The sequence below is a fragment of the Acinonyx jubatus genome, chromosome B2 (assembly GCF_027475565.1).
Source record: "Acinonyx jubatus isolate Ajub_Pintada_27869175 chromosome B2, VMU_Ajub_asm_v1.0, whole genome shotgun sequence".
Lineage (NCBI taxonomy): Eukaryota > Metazoa > Chordata > Mammalia > Carnivora > Felidae > Acinonyx > Acinonyx jubatus.
The window spans coordinates 146,136,245-146,158,081 of NC_069385.1; the positions used below are offsets into that span (position 1 = coordinate 146,136,245).

At 49.1% G+C, this 21,837-nt stretch overlaps 1 long non-coding RNA gene and 8 other non-coding genes across 9 annotated transcripts; 6 read left to right on the plus strand and 3 right to left on the minus strand.

Moving 5' to 3' along the window:
• Positions 1 to 791: 791 nt before the first annotated feature.
• TRNAK-UUU (transfer RNA lysine (anticodon UUU)) lies at positions 792 to 864 on the minus strand. The gene has a single exon. It is a non-coding gene; the product is annotated as a tRNA-Lys (tRNA).
• Positions 865 to 2,690: 1,826 nt separating this feature from the next.
• On the plus strand, positions 2,691 to 2,762 carry TRNAA-CGC (transfer RNA alanine (anticodon CGC)). The gene has a single exon. It is a non-coding gene; the product is annotated as a tRNA-Ala (tRNA).
• A 549-nt stretch (positions 2,763 to 3,311) lies between these two features.
• On the plus strand, positions 3,312 to 3,385 carry TRNAI-AAU (transfer RNA isoleucine (anticodon AAU)). The gene has a single exon. It is a non-coding gene; the product is annotated as a tRNA-Ile (tRNA).
• A 1,001-nt stretch (positions 3,386 to 4,386) lies between these two features.
• Positions 4,387 to 4,458, plus strand: TRNAP-AGG (transfer RNA proline (anticodon AGG)). The gene has a single exon. It is a non-coding gene; the product is annotated as a tRNA-Pro (tRNA).
• A 1,074-nt stretch (positions 4,459 to 5,532) lies between these two features.
• Positions 5,533 to 5,605, plus strand: TRNAK-CUU (transfer RNA lysine (anticodon CUU)). The gene has a single exon. It is a non-coding gene; the product is annotated as a tRNA-Lys (tRNA).
• Positions 5,606 to 8,796: 3,191 nt separating this feature from the next.
• Positions 8,797 to 13,184, minus strand: LOC128315735 (uncharacterized). Its single transcript, XR_008298794.1, has 3 exons — positions 13,024 to 13,184; positions 12,033 to 12,220; positions 8,797 to 9,897 (listed from the first exon to the last, which is right to left on the minus strand). It is a non-coding gene; the product is annotated as an uncharacterized LOC128315735 (long non-coding RNA).
• A 1,679-nt stretch (positions 13,185 to 14,863) lies between these two features.
• TRNAY-GUA (transfer RNA tyrosine (anticodon GUA)) lies at positions 14,864 to 14,954 on the plus strand. The gene is given in 2 exon segments: positions 14,864 to 14,900; positions 14,919 to 14,954. It is a non-coding gene; the product is annotated as a tRNA-Tyr (tRNA).
• Positions 14,955 to 16,762: 1,808 nt separating this feature from the next.
• On the minus strand, positions 16,763 to 16,835 carry TRNAA-AGC (transfer RNA alanine (anticodon AGC)). The gene has a single exon. It is a non-coding gene; the product is annotated as a tRNA-Ala (tRNA).
• Positions 16,836 to 20,246: 3,411 nt separating this feature from the next.
• TRNAY-GUA (transfer RNA tyrosine (anticodon GUA)) lies at positions 20,247 to 20,334 on the plus strand. The gene is given in 2 exon segments: positions 20,247 to 20,283; positions 20,299 to 20,334. It is a non-coding gene; the product is annotated as a tRNA-Tyr (tRNA).
• The last annotated feature ends 1,503 nt before the right edge of the window (positions 20,335 to 21,837 follow it).

The window sequence follows — 21,837 nt, forward strand, 5'->3', positions numbered from 1 at the left end:
GAGCTCGGGTGACTTGAGGTTTGGGGTCACTCTAGGAGAGGGGACTTGGATTTAGGGCAAGGGACAGGTTATGCAGCACAGGACCCGTCACCTTGTGCTATATGTCACATTTCATCTTTATGATTTCTCCAAGCCCCGTGTTTCCCAACGAGGGGGGAGCAAAATCAGTTTAATGGTGTGTGGCATCCAGCATTGGAAAGAAGAGGATAGAGTCTGAAACATCAGAAGGCAATGAATACGTAAGAGTAAGTGGTAATTCAGGCCATTTTCTTCCTCCTGTCTTTGTATGTCTGGGTCCAGAAGCAACCTAAAGCTCAAACGAGTCATGGCCAAAAAAGTGTGGAAGCCGAGGCCACCAGCCCCTGAGTTCTAAGTGCTGACACTATAGTCCAGTAGTTTACCTGGGCTTCCCCGGAGCCGAGCAGAGCCGCGGACCAGAAAGGAGCCCTCCGGCGTGGGACAGAGGGAACAGTTCTGTGCTTTTGTTGCTTTTCAAATAAGAGTTTGACTTTTGATAACTTGTGACCATTGTCAATGACACTTTCCCTTATGCTCTGGAGGAAATGTTTTGTGTGTGTGCCTTCCAGACATCTGTCTGAAAGGCCCTTCTTGTTTTCTGAACAGGTCCTAGGTTATTCTGTGCTGTGCTCAGAATCCCCTCTCATTTTTTAGTGACATCAGAGCCTGTGGTTTGAGATTATCTTCCTTCCTGTTACTATTTACTGGGATTAAAATGCAGGAATGGAGACGGGAAAAAACAAAACAAAACAAACACAACATAAAAGTGCTGACGCCCGAACAGGGACTTGAACCCTGGACCCTCAGATTAAAAGTCTGATGCTCTACCGACTGAGCTATCCGGGCTCACATGCTATAGCCTTAACACATCAACTATAGTCAATTTATCTGCAAACTTGAAGGAGAAAGTTCTTTTAGAAGTTTCACCGGTGATTCCGGTTTAGAGCTATTCATTCACAAAATGCTTGTTAATACCCTAATTAGCATAGAAACTCAGTCACAATGAAAGTCTTCTTTAATACCCTGATCTAACTATATTATATGAATTATAATGTTGCCCCTTATTATAATGTTTTCTTTCTCTCTATATACATGGATCAATACTAGATAGATATTATACTGTATAGAATTCTGTGCAACTGGTCTTCAGTTTCTAGGCTTCCCAGAAAAATATCTCAAATATTCTACATTTGGGCCCAAATAGAGCACTTTCCAAAGGAAGCCAACATGACACCGGCGCTTTTAAGGGGCAATTAAATCACCTTTTAGGCGGCACTTTGGATATCTGAATATGGGTCGAGAGCCAGAGGAAGCGGTTTGATTTTGTGCTGGGTCTCCGCTGTCTTTATTTATTTATTAACTTTTTAAATTTAAATAAACTTTCAATTTTTGAATAGTTTTAGATGTGCCAAAAGGTTGCAAAAACATACAGAGTGCCCACATACCCAGCGTCCTCTGTTGCTCACACCTTACACGTGTATGCACTTTAAAGGGCACCAGTTAGAATACCGCGCACGTCCGCGTGTGCATTTCTCAGCTTAGACAGTAATGACCCACATTCGTGTGTCCCTCCAGGGTCGTATCTCTTCATCTCCCCCGGATACACACTGTCTTGAACTTGGGGTTTATGCTCCCTCTCCCGTTCTTTATAATTTGGCATCTATTAAGGTGTTTCAAAGTTCCTGAACAATATACCCTGGAAACTTCTGTCATAGAATTGAAACTTCAGGACTTAAAAAACAAACAAACCAGTCGCAGCTTTACTTAGGTATCTCTGTTTACTTAATCATCTTCTCAGTGGGTGTCCTTCCGGACCAGCACAGTTTGGGCATGAGATTCTAGTGATCACTGAAAACGGGCCCTGTAAACTCTAGGGCACCCTAACTTTTCTAGGGGCTGGGAACAAGGGTCCAAGAGAAAGCAGGAGGCCTTCAGCTGCCCCACTCCTCCTTCGTCTTCTCAGCCTCCGGCGCCAGGAGGAGGTCCATCCTTCTGGAAGCCCGCTTAGGGCTTTGGGCTGGAAACTCTGGATTGTGGGAGTGGCCGAGAGGGGAGTGGGGTGACTAAAGCTTCTCAATTTTAGCCTTGGACGCCCTGAGTCCCAAGGCAAACTGTGACCCTAGAAGACCTTCTGCTCTGTGCGGTCTCGAGCCCCCTGTATTACTAGTATCCTTTTATCTAGGCGGAAGGTTTTCCTCGGGTAATTAATTCTAGAGCCAGTTTATTATCTTCAAGCCAACATATATCCCTTGTTCTGGGGCTCATTCGTTTCTTCCACTTCTCTCTCAGTTCAGCTGCAAATTTGCAGTGATCTTATCAGCCCATAGTCAGCCTAACGTGGCTGCAGTGCCCCTCAGCCGTCCTTAAGGAAAGGAAAAAAGGAAAGAAAGAAACTTTTAAACTAGAGGTCCTCTCTCCTTTTTCTCAGATTTTTCAGTAGTTGGTTCCCTCCTTTGATCGCTAGCTAGGTTAAGTGCTTGACAAGGGTCCGATGGCCGGAAAGCTTCTTCCGCTCGGAATACTGATGTTGTCCCTTTAACCATTTCATGATTTTGCTGAATCAATAAAGGAAAATTTAACTTTAGTATTAAAGAAAATCTTAATTGCTGGGGGAAAAAAAAAATAAGGTTGAAAGAATTGGGAAGAGTTATAAAGAGACATTCTGTATGGTTGGGGATGTAGCTCAGTGGTAGAGCGCATGCTTCGCATGTATGAGGCCCCGGGTTCGATCCCCGGCATCTCCAAACTGTTTTCCCTGCCCCATCGGAAGCTATGGCTATGTTTTTACAATGTGGAATCATTAGACTTCGTATCCTCCTCTTCGATAATTTTCTAAGGCGTTCTTGTAGCCACTGCATACAGAATCATGTATGTAGAGAGGGAAACAGGACAACTCTAAGGTATTTTGGGAAATCTTTATCTGAAACCAATAAACTGGCAACTTAGAGAAAAAAACACCCAAGGGAAGAGATGGCCTAAGCGGAGCAACCTGCCAATCAGCCCAGGACCTATCAATAAAAGGCTATTTGTAGTATCTGGCTGGCCTTTAAAGGCAGAGAGAATCTTGGCCTGAAAATACAGAGGGGTGGGCGGGAGGATAAGGGGGTATTGCTAGCCACCTCCTTGCTGCGTCACCGCAGGAAGAAAGTAGGATGAGTCTTGGGAGAATGACGAAGTCTAGGTCGGTGGGGCCAAATTCGACGTCTTGGATACACCACATCACTTACAGTATAAAATAAACAATAACCAGAGTACATTCTTGTAAGGACTTTGGAAAGGCGGCTGCCGTAGTTGGCCGGTTAGCTCAGTTGGTTAGAGCGTGGTGCTAATAACGCCAAGGTCGCGGGTTCGATCCCCGTACGGGCCAGCGGTTCGTTTTCTATTTCGGTGTCTACTCGCCCTGAATGCTGACCTCCCCTTGTGTCCCCCGGAGAGGCGGCGGCGGGGGACCACGGTCCGGGGGAGGACAGCCGCTTTTTGCTTCAAGTGCAGACCACCCCAGGGGAGCCCCGAGCGCGCATCTCGGCAAGCGGGCACGCTCGGAGAGTTTGCCCCGAGAAGCAGAAGGGCACCGGGACGCTGTAGGGGTGATTCAATTCATTAGGAGGAAAACGGCGTCGCCGAACGCTGCCCCGGAAAAGAGTCAGGAGACAAGTGTCTTCAGTCACCGCGGCGCGGGCTCGCGTCCGTGCGGACTGAAGGCAGCGCTGGTCACGCAGGCGGGGGACGAACCCGAGTGCAGAGAAGCCTGTTGTCGTCATTGAACGGATGTCCCCGTGAGGAAGGACCAAGCCGCTGGGCACAACCCACCCTGCTTCCGTCCGCGTCCTGGGGGCCGGCTTGCCGACGCCCGCGGCCCCTGCGTTCTGGCCATTTCTGGACGGGACGCCCCTGTGTCCGCCTCATTTTCCGCCACGGCCGGCTTTCGGCTCCTTAACTGTGTCCCCCGCTTCCCAATCAGCTCATCTCCTCTGAATTCTCGACCCCGCGTCCCCACGGCCCGCCGAGCCACGTCCGCGCTCCGGCTACTTGCGGGGGACCCCGGGAGCAGGGGGCCGGCCGGGGGTCGTCCCACAGACCGGCTCCGCGAGGTGACAAGCAGCACCGGCTTCTGCTGCCCTCCCAGCGGCCACGGTCTTTTCTTACAGTGGATGGGCCGGCGGCCCTTGAGAAACAAGGCTCCGTTCACTCCTTACAGGGATTATTGGGTCGCGAGATGAGCCGGCGAAGTTCTGGAAGCCACAGAGCGGGAGGGTCAGAGTAAGGGTCGGTCGTAGTTCTATTTACCCAAATATGAATGAAATGCAAAAGATAAAATAAAGAAATTCACTAAATATTTAAAATATTCAGAAGAGCCAGAAAGCGTGCGGCTCGTTGGTCTAGGGGTATGATTCTCGCTTAGGGTGCGAGAGGTCCCGGGTTCAAATCCCGGACGAGCCCTGTTTTGTTTTGTTTTGTTTTGTTTTGTTTTGTTTTACAGAAAAACGGGTGCAGCTACAGTTCAATGAAACCACTCGACCTCCACGTGAAAACGCGTTCGCTGCATACGCTCTCGATCCCAATAAGTGACTTTTACTAAAAAGAAACAAACACTGTTTAATTTTGGCTTTTACTCCGTGTTCCATCGGCTCTAAAGTGACTCTCGCAGAGGCAGATGTTTCTGGTTCTCCAAGTTAGTTCCAACTCCACGGTTGTGATCCGATCAAAGTGCAGGAAGACGATGGTCACATCTCCTTCAGTGTCATCCATCGTTCATTCATCACTTTTTTATGGAAAAATAAGACAATGAGCTCTAGAGTTGGGGTTCTGGCAACCTTCGTCCAGGATATTTCGGCTTTCCTCATTCGCACAGGGGTGACTATCTCCCCCCGCGCCCAATCTTTCAGGAGACTGAGGTTCTGCCTCCTCGTTGGGAGGGGACGCTTTCTCGCTTCCCGGAGGGTGCTCTTGGTACATTCACTAAGCAGGTATTTGTTTACCATCCATTATGTTCAGTGAACCTTTGACGTCAGTGGTAAACAAAACACACATTAAAATGAAATTGCACCCCTTCCCCTTCTCTGCGTGTGTGAGCCTTGATGGTGGGGAAGTACAAAATATGAACAAGCGGTGGGAGGAGAAACCCGCAGAGACTGCCTGCGGGGCCACATACACAGCCAGAGGTGCCTCGTTGGGCCACAAAGAGGGCGCAGGGGCTCCTGGGCTTGGAAGAGCGTTGGGGGTGCCAGGGTTGGGGTGATTCGCGCAGCACCCAGAGATGCCGGGCCTCGGATCCGGGAAACTTTCTGTGCCATATTCGCAGCACGTCGGTGAGAATGGGGGGGTGGCGAGGTAGGGAAAGTGAGCCGGTTTGCACAGCAAGAATAGCAGATAATGCTTATATACTTTGACTTTCACGTCGTCTTCTTTGGAAAACAAAAACAATCAGACAAGACCTAGAACCCTACAGTCGCAAAAGGGCCAAGAAGAATTCGTATGTGCTCATAGTAGATTGGGGAAGGCCTGTGGCTAACTGCCCGGCTAGCTCAGTCGGTAGAGCATGAGACTCTTAATCTCAGGGTCGTGGGTTCGAGCCCCACGTTGGGCGGTTAGCTTTTCCTTTCAATGTGTATTCTCAACTCCTTTTCCGTCCACTCACCTCCGAAGCAAGGTCCCCCCAATGTCAAGCAAGAGGAGTTTGGGAGGTCAACGCTTTTAAATGTGTGGAATTATGGAATCACCGGGAGCGGCCGCGCTTCACGGCTCTGCTCCGCTACGCCTAACCTGCTCTCTTACTCTTGCAGAGGTGGGCCTCATCGCCCCCTAGCGGGGAATGCATTTTTCTGGCCCCTTAGAGATTTGTCTTGACATTGCCAAGTCTGTGGGAGGGCATGAGCTTGGTATTTTTAAGCTCCTCGGATGATTCTGAAGCACGAAAAAAGGCTTAGGATGGTGGGAGAAGGACGCAGAGATGTTGGCAAAGCTAAAGTCTGAAGGTGGAGAAAAAAACGATCCAAACACAGGGAACAGTCTGATGGGCAGAGGTCAGAGGTGACAATGTCCAAGCAGAGTTTTGAGATCCGCAACTCCACTTTCTGGCCCAAGCAAGTGTCATTCCGGAATAATGGGAGGCGAATTTGCTATTTCCACTGCCTCACACATCGGTTCGGTTTCTGATCACCTGCACCCAGACAGCACAATACACCTAATTGTGGAAGGTACCGAACAGTCCATAATAGACTGCAACTGCCTACAAAATAAAATCTAACTATTTCGGCTGGTTTTTCAAAAGCCAAACTGCATTTCTACCCCCAACTCCTCTGAGCTCTCCACCCTCTAGAATAAGCCTGCCCAGTCCAGCCACCGAGGTTCGCTCACTGTGTCCTCTTTTACCTCCTACACATCCATGGTGGTTGGGACTAGGTCGAGTCAGCTCTGTGCATGGACGATGTTATCCCAGACAGGGGTGGATTTTGCCACCACTGACTGACTTGAAAACCATCCCCGTGGTCAAACTGACCAAGACTTTTCCAAATGTCCCTTTAGGAAAATTCCATCACACCTGTCTTACTTTATCATTCCTTTGAAGCGTTCGTGGATTCACTGGCAGTGACTGATGAAACACCCATGACCGTGATGGAGAAACCACACAGATACACGGCTCTTCATTGATTCTAAAAGCACCATGAACCACATATGTTCCTCTCACTTCCCTAACCTTGACCCGATGTTCTCTTCAGGCCTCAGGACAACTCATGAAAATGCTCTCACTTGAGTATCCGCATCTGGCTGGACATGTGAGTCACCTGGCGAGCTTGCAAATTTGAGTCCTGAGCCCCAGCTCGGCCCTAGTGAAGCTGAATCTCTGATGCTTTAGAAACCAGGGCTTCCGAGGGGGTTCGTTTCATTTTAACACGACGGACTCGGTGGCCTGGCCCGGCTGGAGTACCGTGAGGGGTCAGCATCTTACTGGAAGCCGTTTCTCGGTGTCTCGGGTTCAGAAACTTGACGTCGCGGGTCTTTTCTGCCATTCTCCCTTCCTCTTCCCAGGCACGTAGACTCTGCAGGGATGGGGTCCCGATTCCCCCAAATGAAATACACCCGTCCCTTTGTTCGTTCCGCACGCTCACTGAGCGCCACTCTGTGTCAGGCGGTGCTCTGGGGGTTGGGATTTATCAGTGGACAAAGCAACGACCCCTGCCCCTTACATTCCGCGTAGTAAATACACAACTAAACGAAGAGCGGCGTTAGAGAGTGGTCAGGGTGCTGGGATCAGGTCGGGGGCACGCTGCAGCAGGAAACAGGGTTGTCAGGTGAGGCTTCCCGAAGGGGACTTTTGAGCAAACAGGAGCCACGGTGTCATTTTCGAGGAGAGTTTCTAAATAGAGGACTCAGGCCGAAGGCAAAGGCATGTTTGTGGCCGTGTGGTCTCAAAAAACGTGAGACCTTGCACGCTGTCAGGACTTCGAGCTGAGTGAGGAATGAATACGTCTCAGAAGTGTCTGTACAGAAGAGTGACAGGGTCTAACCTACCTCTGAAAAGGATAACTGGCTGTCGTGTCGGGAACAGATCTCAAGGGGACAATAGCGGTCACAAGGAGACTGCGTCAGGAGGCTCTTGGTGACCAAAGGTGTCAAGTCAGCCCGGAGGGGTCACAGGGCAGGAACGGAGAAGTGGCCTGATTTCTGGGACTTCCTGGGGGTGCGAATGACAGTCAAGAAAAACTTTTAAAGTCAGAGGGCGACTTGGTAGATTTACACCAAGAAACAGACTGTTAGGGGGCCCTGTGTGTGTGTGTGTGTGTGTGTGTGTGTGTGAAGGCCAAATTCGTATGAAAGGTAGGCTAGGGTATAATCAGAGCAAATAGAGACGGTAACATTGCTGGTGTCGCTGTAAAAACGCCGGTGCTGCTGGCTGGCTGTGCCCCACTGAGCTGGCGCCAGCCCCGCGGAATCACGGTGTGGAAAGACTGCCCACTTCTGGGCGCCGTGGAGTCACCGCAAATTACCGCTCTCCACGCGCCCCCTTCCAAGGCTTCCTTGTCTCTTTACCCAGGCACCTGGATGACTATCGCTGATCGATCACTCGCTCCCCGTGATGTTACACTTAGTCCCCAAACTATTCAGCATTTCACCTGCTCCGCTCAACTGCATCTGTCGTCGGGCGCGGGAGTCACATGTTTTACGCCACGTGGATTCCCCAGAGTTTGGAGATCCCGTCGTCATGTACCCAATGACACCGAGGATCAAGAGTCGACATGACATGGATGAACAAGAAGGAACTTTCCTAGAGGGGTACACTGACCTTGACTGTCTTCCAAACCAACGGATGAACACCCTTCTCGTGCTGGACGCTCAGGATGAAAACACACGCAACGTAGTCCGGGCCTTCAAGAAGCCTGTCATCTCCCCACTGGGAGAATGTAACTGATTCAGTGGAAGTGAAACCCCCAGCTGTGTTTGAGCTGGCGCTAGGAAATGAAGGGGCTTGGCGTGACGGGTTTAAAGAAGTAGGTGGCGGTGACGGGACCGGGTAGTTACGAAATCACCCGGGTTTACCAAGCAAAATCCGAGGAACAAAGACCTCGTATCTGGTTCAGATGTTCTACCTGCGAGAGTCTACAACCACTGAGGATTTCCGGACCACGTGTTGTGGGCAGACAAACCCCAAGTCTTAGTGGAAAGCCTGAACCGCCTTTCCTCGCCCCGCAGCCCCTGCTGAGTGTTTTGGCTTCTGGGGTGCCACGAGGACTATACTGGGTTATCACGGATAAAACAAATAGTGCTAATATTAATAAACATACCCGATTGTCAATGAACTTATTGCATTTCTGGCTTATAAACAACCTTTGAGTTGCTCGGAACAGACTGCTTTTTCCTATTCTTACTAGTCCTTGGCTATATTGTTAAAACTGAATTGACATGCTTGAAAATTGAATATCTGAATCTAAGACCTGTGGCATCACCTCCAAGGCCAAGGCTGTCCCTGAGCAGCTAACCTAACTGCTTCGATAAAACACTTGAACTGCAAAGGGTGTTTGGCGAGGGGTGGGGGGGAGGGGTCTTGTTATGCCAATCTGCCAAACAAAACACCACTGGGCGCTTCAACAACAGAGATTTATCTCCTCAGTTCTGGAGGTTGAGAAGTCCAAGGTCGAGGGGCCAGCTGATTCAGCTTCTGGTAAGAGCTCTCTTCTCAGTTTGCGGACGTCGCCTTCTCATGGTGTCCCCACGGAGAAGGGCGAGGGGGGTGAGCTCCCTTCCGGTGAGGACACTAATCCTACTGCATCGGGGCCCCATCCCCGTGACCTCATTTAACCTGATTGACTTCCTTACTCCAAATACAGCCACGCTGAGGGTCCCGTGTAAACTTCAGTAAGGCTTTCACATGAATTTTGGGGAGACCCCCCCAAAAAAAACCCATCCAAAACACACTATGGCATTTGGAATTCGGAAGCTTCTCTGGCACACGGTAGGTAGTCAAACAGTTGTTGAAGGAATGATTTAGCTGCACTGTCTGTACAAAACTCAACCCCACCTTCTAAACATCTAACAGTGTATGATAAACACGACTAAATTAGCTAAAAAACCGCCTTACAGTGGCTTTTCCTCAGGACAGATACTCAGGAAGCGGAACGCAAGACTGTTCCTTACTAGAGCTGGAATGGTGCTGGATGGAGCCGGATAGGAAAAAGACAAAAGAAAATACAAATCAGCCAGTAATTTGAGGGCACCGACTACAAGGCTGTGTAAGCCCAGAGACAGATCCGAACTCGGGAGGTCAGTCTCTGAGAAAAAGCAAAGGGGGACAAAACCACACTGTTGTCAACAGGAGGTTCTAGTTCAGCCTGTTCCGGAAGCTCCAACAGCAATGTGTCAGTCAGGCGTGCTCCTGGAAGCCTCGCTAGGTGAGGAGAGGAAAGGAAGAAAGGAGGAAACGTGTCAGAGGCCACAGGTCCAGGAGAAAGGAAGAACCCTCTAGGCACGCGTGCTCATCTGTGCAAGCAGCCCGGGGACAACGGCCTAGGCATTCCAGAAACAAAGGACAGTATCATTTTCTGAACAGGAAATAAGGAAAATGTAAGGAACAACTGCAGCAATTTTCAGAGATTATGGCTCAAGAGATCTGTCCACGTGACTGGACTGGAGGGCGTGGCCTCTGGGAAAGAGGCCTAAACTATGGCGCCAAAGAACAATGAAACCAATCCATGAACGTTGCCTCTAAAGCTAAAGCAACATTCTTTCTTTCAGGCCTGTCACACAGGAGTCTCATGAAGGATAAAGCACTGCCCCCACTGCTGAACCTATTGCTACCTTTTTGTTTCATGTGGTATATTCTTGAACTTTCCACTCTGACTTACCCAAAGGTGTGGCCCAGATGAAAACCTTTCCAAGCGCCCTGTGAGGGCTGCCCTGCTTGAGCGGGTGGGGGGACTGAGCAGTTCACCCCATACACTTTGCTTTACGAATGCTATTTCATAGGATATTCACGACAATACCTCTTAGGACCTGTGTTATTTTTATTATCATCACCCCCATTCTGGACAGGGCACTGGCAAGTTAGAGAGATCACAAAGGGGGGAAGAGACAGGATTCAGAAGTGGCCTAAGTGGTCTGAACACTAATAATGAGGTAGCAGAAAGAGAAATTATGAAGATAATTCCATTTACAATGGCACCAAAAAGAATAACAAACCTAGGAATAAATTTAGGAAGTTTCACCAAGGAAGTGAGAGACCCATACTCCAAAAACTGTTAAACACTGATGAAAGAAACCGAAGGCAAGACAGACAAATGGAGAGATGTTCCGCGCTCACGGACTGGAAGAATCAATCTTGTTAAAATCTCCATACGACCCAAAGTAATCTACAGATTGAATGCGAGCCTTATCAAAACACAACTGCGTTTTTCATGGAATATGCAAAAAAATGGGTATGGAACCACAAGAGACCCGCCCCCCCCCCCCCCCCGAGAGTCAAAGCGATCTAGAGAAAGAAGAACAAAGCTGGAGGTATCATAAACCCATAAAATTCATATTTCAAGATATATATATGTATATATACATATATAACATGCATATTATATACTGTGTACATTATATAACATATATACACTTCAAGATACACTACGAAGCTGTAATAATCACAACAGAATAGTACTGGCACTAAAATAGACACATTGGCCAATGGAATAGAGAACCCAGAAATAAACCCACACGTATATCGCCCATTAGGACAAAAGAGGCAAGAATATCCAATGGGAAAAAGGCAGCCTGTCGACAAATGGTGCCCGGAGAACCGGACAGCAACATGCAGAAGGACGAAACTAGACCACTTTCTTACACCATTCACAAAAACAAACTCAAAATGGATGAAAGACCTAAATGTGAGACCTAAAACCATAAAACTCCTAGGAGAAAACAGAGGGAATAATTTCCCTGACATCAGACCGCACAACATTTTTCTAGAGCTGTCTCCTCAGGCAAGGGAAACAAAAGCAAAAGTAAACAACTGGGACTACACCAACTTAAAAGCATTCGCACAGCGACAGAAACCATCAACAAAATGAAAAGGCAATCTACCGAACGGGAGAAGATATTTGCAAGTGACATGTCCAATAAGGGGCCAATATCCAAAATATATAAAGGACTTGCACAACTCAAACACCAAAAAACCCTAAACAATATGATTAAAAATGGGCAGAGGACCCAGACACGTTTCCAAAGAAGACACCCAGATGGCCAACAGACGCGTGAAAAGGTGCTCGACATCACCCATCATCAGGGAAGTGACAATCAAAAGCACAGTGAGCTATCACCTCACACCTGTCAGAACAGCTAGAGTCAAAAAGGCAAGAAAACACCAAGTGTTGGCGAGGATGTGGAGAAGAAGGAACCCTTGGGCACTGTTGATGGGAATGTACATTGGCGCAGCCGCTGTGGAAAACAGTAGAGGTTCTTCAAAAAGTTAGAAATAGAAGTACCCTATGACGCAGTAATTTCACTACTGGCTAATAACCCCAAGAAAATGAAAACACTAATCTGAAAAGGTACATCCGCGCCGATGTTTATGGCAGCATTATTCACAGTAGCCCACATGTGGAACCAACCCGGGCGTCCATCGATAGATGAACAAATAAAGAAGACGTACTATGTATATACAAAGGACTATTACTCAGCCATAAAAAAAAATGAGACCTCGCCATTTGTAACAACGTGGATGGACCTAGAGGACATAATTCAAAGACAAATACCATATGCTTTCACTTATATGTGGAATCTAAACACAAAACAAAGAAACAACAAAAAAGCAAACTTTTAAATACGCCAAGTTGCAAAGGACAAACTTGTGGTTGCCAGGGGGAGGTGGGCAGGAGAATACGTGAAATAGAGAAAGGGGTACAAATTTCCAGGTATAAGATTACATCAGGGAGGTGAAAAGTACAGCGTTGAGAATATGGCCAAGACGATTACGATAATATTGTCCGGTGACAGGTCGTGACTACACTCATCATAGTGACCACAGTAATGCATAGAATTTTTGAATCATTACACTGTATCCCTGAAACTAACACACCACTGTCTATGACACTTCAATTAAAAAAAACCAAAAAACCCAAGTGGCCTAAGTGGCCCCAAAGCCTTTGTTCTTTCCATTATACCATACACGCTACTAAATAATGTCTGTTGCCCTAGTTTCTACCACAAAAATTCGTTATTTACTTTTATATTGTGTTAAACAGAGCCTACCTACAGGAGGGTTCAATGCACATACATTTCTTGCGGTCTTACAACGCAGTGACCTTTATAAAGCACATTTCACAGAAGCGGCTCTGCACTCCCCCCGGGACACACGCAGTCTGCACCTGGGGCGAGCCGGTCTCTGCCCCCCCGCTAGGGTCACTACCGCACGCCCCCCACGCCCCTCTCCCCGGGATGTGGGGCGGGGTCACAGCTCGCTCGGCCCGCGGGGCCCGCGGCCAGCGCGCGCGCGGGAAACCTTACTGCAGGGACAAAGGAAAGAGCGACCTGTCGCTAGGCAGCGTGGGCCCCACTTGACACGAAAGGGCCTTTATCTGACGGAAAATTACGCAGTGCACAGCGCGAACTACAGAACCTTCAGGACGGCTCACCGGCCCGGCGTCGGGCGGAGCTGCCAGAGCTCCGCGGCCCCGGTCGCCCCCGCCGCACGTCGCGCCACGCCCTCCCGCCACGTGACCGCCGCTCGCCACGTGACCCCCGGCCACCCGCCCGCCGTGAGGCCCCGCGGTCCGCTGCCCCGGCCCCGGCTCCCGACCTGGAGGAAGGGAGCACGGCGTCCGGAGGGGGCGGGTGAAGAAGCCAGAAAAGTGGGCGGCCGAGCGAGTGCCCCCGGGCGGGCGCCCAAAACGGCCGTCGGGGCGCGGCCGTGTGGAGCCCCTTCGGCCGAGGGGGGCCCTGGCGCGCTTTCTTTTCCTGGGTGGGCCGACCTGCCCCCCGACCGGTCCCCCGAACTCCTGCCGCTTTCCGACCGTCGCGTCCGGGAGTTCGGCGCGCGCACGCTCACCTGCGTCTCAGAACACTCCCGAAGGACGTAAAGGGACCCCAAAACTTTCCTGCTTCTTCCCGGTTTCACCCCGGGTTGCATTTTATTTTGCAGATCTATAGAATCAGGCAAGATTCTTCGCCTACAAAATACAGGCTGTACATACACATCTCAGCGTCCCTCGCATCTACTGCCTGTACCTCCACCTGCCCCCCTCTCTCAAGGCTCCCTTCAGGCCCGTCTCTTTCATCTCCGAATCTTTTCGCACGTGGAGCGGGACAAAATGAAAGGCAGCTTTTTATTACATTTCGATGCATTTAACTTTTTGACAGGTGTGCTTTGACAAAATGGATACTATGAAATACACCTATAAAATAACATTTAGTCAATTGGGCTTAGGGTGGAGATAAAATTTTATATGTAATTCGTTCAGACTGTCCTCTCTTCAAGTAGATGGTTCGTGAAGACTTGAAGAGGTTAATGGCCAAATTAAGTGATTAACTTGCTTTTAATTCTTACTCAGAAAAAATTTTTTTTTTCTTTGTCCCACAGGTGGTTTCAAGGATCTACTTGCCCAAGGGGGGTCATTTGCCCCATCTGTGTGGCTCCATCGGGTGACAGTGTAATGATGTTTAATGGAATGTGAAGAAGGACAACACATTCCTGATGTCGGAGGCCACCGCAGGTCGATTTCATTAACCAGAGAGTAACCGACCTTTTTGACCTTCAGACAGTCACAGAAAACTTGGTCCGAACCTCACACTTTGCAAAATTAACTAGTATTTGAAAGACATTAGTTTCTACCTTGCGTGAAGATAGAGAAGAATTTAAAGACGTAGTTTTGGCTCCCTATCGATGTTTTTGCCGAGTTCAGAATTCGTGTGATAAACCATTTGTCTACAAAGACAGATGTCAATGAAAGGACATTTTAGCGTTTCGGAGAGCTTAACCCTCTACTTCTTTTCTTCCTCCTCCCCCTCCTTCTGTTAGTGACCCTGTTACAATTTAAGTCACTTCAAATCCTATTTCTAAGTTGAGTCAAAATCGGTTACTGAAATTCATTCCTCATCAGAGAAAACGCTCCTCGCTAAGTCCTTAGTCGTTTCTGTGCCTCCTTATTTTATTTTGCTTTTTGCAAACCAGTGAGGCTCCCGTTTCCTTCTTCGTCCAGGGCAGTGGACCTTGGAGCGTCCGTCGCGCAGGAGCGCGGGATTAAGAACAGAAGAGCGGACGCGGCCAGGGCGGACCCGTAAACCACGCGGCCGAGCGAAGGGACCAGCGCCTACGGGCTCCCAAGCGCGCGCAGAGAAGGCATCCTCGGCGGGAACGCTCAGCAGTGTGATTCCTTCGATAGCTCAGTTGGTAGAGCGGAGGACTGTAGTGGCGAAGCTCCTCGGGCATCCTTAGGTCGCTGGTTCGAATCCGGCTCGAAGGAACTCGTGTTTTGCGTCCTTTTTTTTTTTTTTTGAATCCTCACCCTCAAAAACGTGCATTTCAGCTACATACATCCCCGATGTGCGTCTCCTAAGACTATTCCCGTTGTACAACGAATCTAATTTTTAAAATTACTGGTTTCTGTAACAACGACTAATACGCGCGATCAGACAGGCTTCAGCCGCACACTTCACATACAACGGGGGCCGCAGAGAAGTCCCGGGCCCCGCCGAGGCGGAGCAGAGGCGGCCCTACGGGGCTGGAGGTCCGCTGACGCGTCCGCGCTCTCCCACCGGGGGGACCCGGGACCCGGGAAGGAAGGACGGTACCTGCGTAGGAAGGACGCGACCTGCGGCTAATCGGTGGGGCACGCGCGCCCCCTGGTGGAATTGGAGTCGCGAGTCTCCCGGACGGTGTTTTTCCTGCTCGACTGCAGGCAGCCGCCCACAATGTCAGGGCCGGATGAAATTCCGGGATTCAGGGACACTACTCCCCCTTCTCGGTTTAATTGTGTAACGGCGGTTTTGAACCCTGCCTGAGGAAAGTCGGTGGACACAGAATCACTTGGGCAGGTTTTACAACGCGCCTCTGCCTGGGCCATTTTGAAGGTGCGACCTAGGCATTGGTAGTTTTAAAAATTCCCAGGTGGCATTCATGTGCCGCAGGGGTGGAGAACCACGGATAGAAGAGAATCAAAAATCCTAGAATTAAAAATAACAGACAAGGTGGGAGAAATGGGTAGGACTTTCTACCCATTTTGGGAATCAGCTCAAAAGATAGAGATTCCGCTTATCAACAGAAAGCATTTGCTAATTTTGCGCCAATCTCATTAAAATATATTAATCCCACTTGCGCCCTGTCTCAAACATGGGATACCGACCACCTCCCGAGTGGGAGAGTCCTCAACTACAAAGATACTAATTAGATCAAGTAAAGAAGACTTGTGTGCGAATTTTGTCCTTGGTAATTTTTTGTATTTTTTGAATTTTTGGTATTCCTTCCTGTGCTTCAGAACTTTTAGTTTTAAATGATTCTCAAGCTTTGGTGTATATCAGAACACAGAAGCCCAGGCTTCTTGCATTGGGGTAGTGTGAGGACCACTGCCTAAACCATATTGGAAACTATCCCTATTAAGGGCTGAAGATTGGTCTTAACCGGTAGCTCCTGATGAAATTTGTTTTTGGAAAGCGAACTGGGGCAAAAGAGTAAAGAAGAAAACTGGTCCGATTTTCTTTTCAAAGATAACTTTTGGGCTCTGGATGCAAAGTGTATTAGAGAGTCCTGGCCTGAGCTTCTGAAGGCACCACCGAGGTTCTCCACCCTCCTGTGACTGGGCCATTTTCTGCCACAGCCCGGTATCAGTATCCGCATCATCACCACCACCTCCAAAGATATAGCCGTCCGACTCCAGAGGAGGAAAATGCATGCATAAAAAACAAGTCTGAAATATACTTGATTATGTGGCTCTTCACCATCTCACTAAGCAATGGGAATCCTTCCTTCCAGTTTTAAGAACTTGAGGTGGCCCTACATAGGTCAGATGTGTGGGAAATAGATTGAGAATAAAAATACAACATTAATGCATAAATAATTGAAGTGTCGATTCGTAAGTCCACGTGGCAGGGGCCAATATTCAAACCTGCAAAACGTCTGCCAGATCCTAAAGACCTCAGCCTTCCTATCCTGGCACTGTATGAAGGCCTTCCCTGTTATGACCTGGGCCCCGCTCCCAGCTGGTGATGTCTCCATCATCTCCGTCTGTTTAGAGGAGCAGGAAAGCAAAAGCCAGCGGGGAAGAGAACGCAAAACTGGAGAATGCGGGCATCGATCCCGCTACCTCTCGCATGCTAAGCGAGCGCTCTACCATTTGAGCTAATTCCCCGTCCGGACACGCCGCCACGCCTCTCTTCCCCACTTTGAAATCTGGAGGCCATTCAGAACGTGTCGCGCCACCTGTTTGTAGTCGGTCTTAGCCAATTGTTTGGGGTGCGGGGCCGCAGATCAATGGCGATTCTGTCCCTCGGCGCCACCTACAACCTGCCCTACGCTTCTGGACCCTGTCGGTAAAAGAGCTCAGAGTGCAGCTGGAATCCAGGCCGTGGAGTCCTCAGAAACACTTGTCTTAGAAATTGGGCAAGAGTTTAACCCTGGACGTCTGTCTGTGGAAACCGGGAATGGAAGGAAATTGCAGGTGCATCCAGGAGGGGAAACTAAGTTTCTCCAGCAAAGAGGCTCGGCTTTGGCCTTCGCAATAGGCCCTGACAATCCCTGCACCCCTACATTTTCCACCAGTTGACTCTGCTGGCTTCAGAAACAGACTCTCCGGAGTCCCCACAGACATCCCTTAAAAAAAAAAAAAAATACCCCTTAAAAAAAAAACTGGCTTAAAGAAAAGAAAATCCCCGCCTGTGGACACATGGCCACGAGGGGGCGCGCGTCCCAGTTTATTTCTCCTTTCATTCTGGCTTCTATATTTCTGATTTTGATTAAAGGGTGTAAAAGTTATTTTGCATTTTTCCAAGGTAAACATTAATCGGATGCTAAGATAATTCTGCCTGCAGGCTGAGATCTAGAGTCTTTGCAAAAAGACAAAGGCAGTAGTCACCTCTTTTTCTTCGCTACTTATTGGGTACTAAGTATCAGGTACTGTACTAGGTGCTGCTTACTGGACAGAGCTAGCTCCGAAGAGCAGGATTCGCTGGGCATTGCCAGGAGCCCATCACGTGCAGGAAAGCCATATGAAGGCTTTCAGTCCCATCTACACCTTCGACTTCTTTGCCTAATATTCCATCATTAGAGACTTCCTCCATTTGGTTTAGTGTTATTTTTTAGTCTCAGTGAAACTGAAGCAAGCGATCAAAATTCAAACGGAGGAGAAACATCTCAATTAAGAAAGTGACTCTCCGTCCCTATGCAGAACAGCCCTTTCCAAGATCCTTAAAATGCCCTTCACGTCTGCTCTTTTTTGCTTTTTCTCTGCAATCAGGGCTGATAAAAACGCGGATGAATAGCCCTCTGACTGACGAAAACTTCCACCTTCTTGCCTCCCCACAACTTAGGAAAGAGAGTTCACAACTCGGGTTTTCCGAGTGTGTGTAGAAACCCACCGTTCAGTTCAAAACTTAGCTCCAGGTCAGCCCCACCCTGACTGTCCCCAGCATCTGGATGTGTCTCCCCTATTCTTTCCTGGACAGAATTCACCCTGCTGCAGAAGTCCATTTGGCCTCCGCTCACTTTTTCCTCCCTATTTATTTTCCCTATGATTCTACTAAGGGTGTAGGTGTGGAATTTTAGCGACAGAAAGTAGGCCTGCTCCACAGCTCAGGTCCATGGACCGAACACTGGCATGACTGACCGCACAGGCAGCGACTGGTTTGTCTGGGGGCCTGCAGCCATGAGCTGGGAGTGTTAGTTTCCAGTCCCGCTGTGTTGGGTGTTACATTTCCCAACACTCGGCTTCCACAGAGACCAAATGAAAATCAAGAATATTACTTTAAAACTCACATGGACGTTTTACCAGTTGTTACCAGACTCCACTCTAAGCTCTCTGTTCTGGACTGAATTGCGTTCCCCCCAAATTCACATGTTGAAGCTCTAACCCCCAGGGTGATTGTATTTGGAATAAGGAAGTAACTAAGGTTTACCAGGTTGTAAGGGCGGGGCCCTGATCCCCTGGGATTGGTGGCTTACAGGGGAGCCACCAAAGAGCCCATTCTCTCTCTGCCCTGTGAAGGCACAGCCAGGAGACGGCCATCTGCAAGCCAAGAAGAGAGCTGTCACAGGAACTGAATGGCCTTGGTCATGGGCTTCCAGCCTCCAGAACTGTGAGAAAAAAATAATTTTTGTTGTTTAAGCCACCCCAGTCTGTGGCATTTTGTCACAGCAGCCTGAGCAGACTAAGACAAAACCCCCTTTTTAATCTGCCTGTGATAAAGGAGATGGGAGTCTGTGAACCACATTGCTGATTTACTGCCAAAAGGGAAGCTAGGAGGAGAATGAAAGCCTGGAGAAGGAGGAAAGGTGGGCTTACTCCTTCCTGTGTCCTTTCCGGGAACTTCCTGTTCCTCTAAGTGTGGCCCCAGCGATGAATCCATCACCATCCTGAAATTTCAGCACTTGTTGGCAAGGTTTTCTACTTGGTATTCAAAGCACAGAAAGGACACCTGATAATGTTAAGAGAAACTGTCCACTTCTTAGGACCCTTTTTCTCTAGCTGCTAATCCTCTATTAGGTTAGGAACATTGAAAGGAACCTTACTAGGTTCCGTTTCACTAGCGTCTCATGGAAAGGGACTTCATTACTGAGCTCCCTATCAACTATGAGCTCTCAATGTTTCTAATAGGAGGCACTGGCAATTGCCATTTGAAGAAAAATTTGATTTTTTTCCCAATAATATGGTTTTGTAGAACTTTTATTATAAGAAGCACAGATATTTTATAGAGAAACCCACTTAATCTTTTCCTTAAATATATTACAAAGGAAAGCCTTTTTGCCCCAGGTAGTTTAGCAAATTCTCTACTTGTGTCTATTTCTGTAGCAGGTGCAAGGAAACTGATCAATTTCTGTTGAACCTCAATGTTGTCTGATTTTCTTTGGGTCAGGAATATTTATATTTCCACTTAAGAATTTTAAGAATTTTTGTTTCATTTTAATTGCTCTACTATAATTATGCAGTGGAATGTGAACCACCCAGATCATATTTACCCAACTAAGAACATTTACACACACACACACACACACACACACACACACAACACTCCACATTTTTCATCATTAGAGTTAAGAATAGACACGATTTCCCATTGGACTTTCACTGTGGAGTACTGCAATGTACCAAAATGCATGGGACCTTGCTCTGTTCACAACCCAGGGATCTTCTCCAACCTAGTTGTCTGTATTTAGGGCAACCATAACATTTATTGAGCAAACTCTGACACTTTGGAGAGAAGGAGTAAGTAACCGGAGAGGAAGGAAGGAAATCGGTCCATAATAAGAGGGCACTACCTTCAGCTATATTGTTCCTGGGGGAGGAGGACAGGGAACAGCCTTAGGGGTTTTGCTTGAGAGCTACATAAGTGATATCCTAATGTCTTGTATGTATAACCCAATGAATTTGATGTCTTTATAAACCCATGGAACCAGCTGTCTATCCAGATCACTATATAAAACGCATTCGGGGTCTAGGAAGTCAGCTTAAGGCTGCGCTTTGAAAAGTGCACGTGAACATTACCAACACAGAGACCGTCTGGACCGACGTTATTTTAGGAATCCTGAAAGGGTGCCTCCCAGGAGTCCTTCGATAGCTCAGTGGGTAGAGCGGAGGACTGTAGGTGCGACAGTTGGACATCCTTAGGTCGCTGGTTCGAATCCGGCTCGAAGGACGACAATTTTGGAAATCGTAGACAACTCCAGCGACGCCACAGCAACATTGAGACCCTTACTGAACTTTCCGCGCTGTGCAGTTTCAGGTTTTAATTGAGATTCAAACCTGAACGCGCTCTCTTACTTACAAGCACAAAGCGCGTTGGAACAGACTGCCAACGTGGTGGCTCTAGGGAAGGGGGGAAGGGGGTGGGGAAGCCCTTCCCACGAGTCTCCGTTCACCTTTTCGCCTGTGAAACTCACACGCTCGCGAGGGCGGCCCAGCTCCGCGCGCGCGGCCCGGACCCTGGGCTCCCTGCGCGCGGCCGTCCCGGGTTCCAGGTTCAGCGTTTCCCCGCGCGCGGCCCCGGCGCCGGCTCCGCGCAGCGCAACGGCGAGGGCGCGCTAGTGTCTCCGACGTTGGGGTCCGCGCCCGCCGCTGGGGGCCCTGTTAGCCCGGTGACGTCTGAAGAAGCCTTCTGTCGGAGAAATTTCAGACACACCCAGGACGCAGCATAACGAACTCCCATCGTACCCACCGCCCAGATACGGCCACCACCGTGGCACCGTCTAACCCCAGAGCCACACCCTGCCCGCAACCTGTGACCTTTGGGCACAAACCCGACATGTGTTCTCCTTTCTCCCGCTCCTGTGTCTCGAAGAGATCGGTGTGAAGGACGGAAGACGGGACAGGACCAGCCCAAGCCTCCTGTCCCCTCTGCAAACACACCAGGAGTGGAGGACAATCACCTTTCAGATGAACCGAGTGCGCGGGTGGGAGGCCGCCTGCACCTTGGGGATGTCCCCGCGCTGGGACGCGTGCAGACAAACGAGGAGGTCGAACTTGTACACGCGGGTTCGCTCGTGACCCAAGACACCTGCTCTGCTCCCAGCCGATCGCGGCTACTGCGCAATTCGAAGGAGCTGGGCCTGCGGAAGCCCTGTCTGCTGCGCGCCGTCAGGGGGACGAGACCACCCACAGCTTTCCTCTAGCTTTCGGCCGGCCGTGAACTCAGACATGGCACGCAGGTTTCAGACAGTCGTGTAGCTTCTCGTAGAATATCATGCTCAGCCTGTTTGCTAATAGTTTGGTGTAAAACCCAACATTTAAAAATGATCTCGAATGGTAATTTTCAGGAACAGCAAGGAATTAGGAGGGTTTGAAGATTCCTGCCGTCCTTTTCAGTCTGTCTTTGGGGAAGCCTGTTCCCAGCAACCAAACGGCCGGTAGAAGCTACCAAGTTTTAAGCAGGCTGAATTCTGGAATGTTGTTGCAAGAGAGGAAAGGAGAACAGGGCAGTCCTGTGGCCCACGTGACGCAGGACAGAGCAGGTGAAACGCCTCGTGTCTAACAACTTATATCCTTTTTGCTGGAGTCCCAACTACTGCAGTTTTCAGTCTTGAAAAATTGCCACAGCCTTTTCAAATCCCATCCAAGATCTGGATTCACTCTGATAAATTTGCTCCACTTTTAGCTCAACACATTTAGAAATTCCACAAAGAGCCTGAGCCTACGATGAGCA